A 3,586-nucleotide genomic window follows, 5' to 3' on the forward strand; every position below is an offset into this window, starting at 1 on the left:
AACTTTGAATTCCAGATTCATTCCCTTCCTCCCTTGTTACCCACCCTTACTGGGAAGATAAGCAGTTCAGTATAGGTTGTACATGTGTAGCTAATGCAAAGCATTAACATAATAGATATATTGTAAAGGACTGACTATATTTCCCTCCCTCCTATCCCACCTCCCACTTATTTTATTCTCTACTTTTATCCCGTCCCTTTTCAAAAGTGGGTGCTTCCAACTTCCCTCCCCTCCAGCCTGCCCTCCCTTCCATCATCCCCCCTCCCATCCCCTTTCCCCCTACTCTTCTGTAGGGTGAGATACCCTTTTTAGTGTGTATTTCATTCCCTCCCTGAGCCAAATTCAAGAAGAATAAGGTTGACCCATTCCCTTTTACCTTCTTATTCTTCCCCTCTGTTGTAATCGCTTTCCCTTGCCTCTTCTATATGAGATAGTTTACCCCATTCTGTGTCTCCCCATTTCCTCTCATTATATTCCTCTCTCACCTCTTAATTTCACCTTTTAAGTATCATCCCTTCCTATTAAGTTGTTCCTGTGCCCTCTATCTATGTATACCTGTAAACATATATACACACATTCACATATGTATTCCTATGGCCATATACCCTCATATATAGACACACACACACAATATATATATATACATATATATGTATATATATATATTTCAATTCCCTTCAACTATTTTCATATTGAGAAAAGTTTCATTAGTTACAATTATTGTTTTTCCATGTAGGAGTGTTAATAGTTCAATTTTGATAAGTTCCTTATGATTTATTTTCCCTGTTTACCTTCTCATGCTTCTCTTGCTTCTTATATCTGAATGTCAAATTTTCTATTCAGATTTCTATTCTATTCTGGTTTTTTCAGCAAGAATGCTTGAAAGGCCTGTATTCCACTGAATGACCATATTTTCCCCTGAAATATAATACTCAGTTTTGCTGGGGAGGTGATTCTTGGTTTTAATCCCAGCTCCTTTGACCTCCGGAATATCACATTTCAAGCACTTTGATCCCTCAGTGTAGAAGTTGCCAGATACTGGGTTATCCTGATTGTGTTTCCACAATATTCAAATTGTTTCTTCCTGGATGCTTGTAATATTTTCTCTTTTATCTGGGAATTTTGGAACCTGGCTATAATATTCCTAGGAGTTTTCTTTTGGGGATCTTTTTCAGGAGGTGATTGGTAGATTCTTTCAACCTCTATTTTGCCCTCTGGTTCTAAAACATCAGGGCAGTTTTCCTTGAGGATTTCTTGGAGGATGATTTCTAGGTTCTTTCTTTGATCATGGCTTTCAGGTAGTCCAATAATTTTTAAATTATTTCTCCTGGATCTACTACTTTCCAGGTCAGTGGTTTTTCCCATGAGATATTTCACATTGCCTTCTATTCTTTCATTTGTTTGGATCTGTTTAACAGCATCTTGATTTCTCATAAAGTCATTAGCTTCCATTTGCTCCAATCTAATTTTGAAGCAATGATTCTCCTCAGTGAGCTTTTGAGATTCTTTTCCATTTGGCCAATTCAACTTTTTAAGGCATTCTTCTCCTCATTGCCTTTTTGAGCCTCTTTTGCCATTTGAGTTAGTCTATTTTTTAAGGTGTAATTTTCTTAGTAAGGCTGTTGACTCTCATTTCATAATTTTCTTGCATTGTTCTCATTTATTTTCCCATTTTTCCTCCACTTCTCTTATCTGCTTCTTAAGGTCCTCTATGGCCTGTAACCAGCTCATATTTTCCTTTGAAGCTTTTGGTGCAGGAGTTCTGACTTTACTGTCTTCCTCCTGTTCCATGCTTTGATCCTTTTTGTTCCCAAAATAGGAATGTAAAGTTGGGTTTTTCTGTTTTCTTTGTTTCCTTTGCCTTGTCATGTTGCCACTCAATTACTTGACTTTTGGGCTTTTTGCCTCAGTAGGACTCCACTACCAGACAGGGGAGCTTTGTACCATACGCTGGGGTTTTCTCAGCTGCTGGAGGTATTAGTTGGGTGCCCTTGCTGAAGCCTCCACATGCTCTGGCAAGCTGGACACACCCCAGGAACTCCACCCTAGACTGCAATCCAGATCCAAGCAGGTTAAAGCAAGAGCGATTACCCTTCAGATTGGTCGTTTGGTCCCCCTACACTCTGCAGGCTAGAAGCTGAAGCTGCCACATGGGGGTGGCTGCATAGTCTTGGCTCCTCATTGACTTCGCCCCAGGGGCAAAAGCCCAGGCACTCCCAACTACTGGGTCCCAAAGTCCACAGTGCACTGACCTCTCACTTTGTCCTTAGCATCTGTGTGTTGATAATTCTGGACTGCCACAGCTGCTGGCGATCTGGAGTCCCTCCAGGTGGCGGCTGGTCAGGCCAACCCTGGGGCTAAAACCTCAGTGTGGAGCTGGGCTCAGCTCCCAGAGCGCTGCACTGGCTGATTCCTACCATCCTGCTGGGCTGTCCTCAGCAGGAGGTTAGCTTCTCTGTGTTATTTTGTGGGTCCTGTAGCTCCAAAGTTTGTTCAGAGTCCCTTTTTACATGAATTTGGAAAGGTGGAAGCTGGAGCCCTGCAGAGGACCTGCTTCTACTCCTCCATCTTGACTCCTCCCCAGAATGTCATTTTCATGTTCCACAAGCTGTGTACTGACTCGGGGGTCATGAAACTCTGAATTTTAATACTGACTGTGAAGCTTCCTAGCTGAATGACCACTAGACTACCCATGCCTCAGTTTCCTCATCTGTAAAATGGCAATCCTATTATTTGTACTACCTATTTCACAGGGTTGTAGTGAAGAAAGTGGGTTGTAAATCTCAAAATAGAATAGGAACGGCAGCTTTTTTAATGTTTACTCATGACTCTCTATCCCCATTTATTCAGTATTTCTTCTTTGTTATTCAGTCCCATATTTTAAAGTGAAGATTATTTAATGAGGTTTCAACTTTTGTTTAAAATTATAAAATTATAATGCCCTATGACTTTGAATTATTTTAAAATTCATTAATAGATTATACATACTTGTGAAAAGAGACCGTAGATCTTAGTTTAATCCAATTCAGAGAATACTGTGATTACTTTTGGTAGCACTAGTTTAATAAATGCTGGCAGATAACAGCTTCCCCGTGAAATGTACATACAGTGCCCAGTCATTTTCATCTGCTAACATTCCTGCAGAATTCTTACCAGTTGGGGAATCATTTGGCTTCCTGGCCTTCCTTATTCTGTATGTGCTGGGAGAAATGTCATAAAACTCCATGCAACTTAATTGCCAGTTTCAGATGTGGACATTAAAAAGGCAAATGAAGTATTCCTCCAGTTAGCTGGCATAAGTCCTCTTCTGTTGTCCCTCGTATAAGGAAGCAAAATGGGAAAGGTGAGTTTTACAACCCGCTTAGGCAATCTGCCCATGATGCCTTTCCTTATGTGCTTTAGCAACGGTGAAAATCTCATGAAGATAAATCCTACAACCTATGTGATGTTGTTCAGTTGTTTCAATTATATCGGACTCTTTGTGACCCCATTTGGGGTCATTTCTGTGACTAGATCATCTGCAGAGGGATTTTCTAGGAAGAACCACAAGGAACCATAGTTCACCTCAAGACCCAGGAAGTATGGA

The sequence above is a fragment of the Petaurus breviceps genome, unplaced genomic scaffold (genome assembly GCF_028583685.1).
Source record: "Petaurus breviceps papuanus isolate PSGF00001 unplaced genomic scaffold, PetGlider_PUasm1.0 90763, whole genome shotgun sequence".
In the NCBI taxonomy this organism is placed as follows: Eukaryota; Metazoa; Chordata; class Mammalia; order Diprotodontia; family Petauridae; genus Petaurus; species Petaurus breviceps.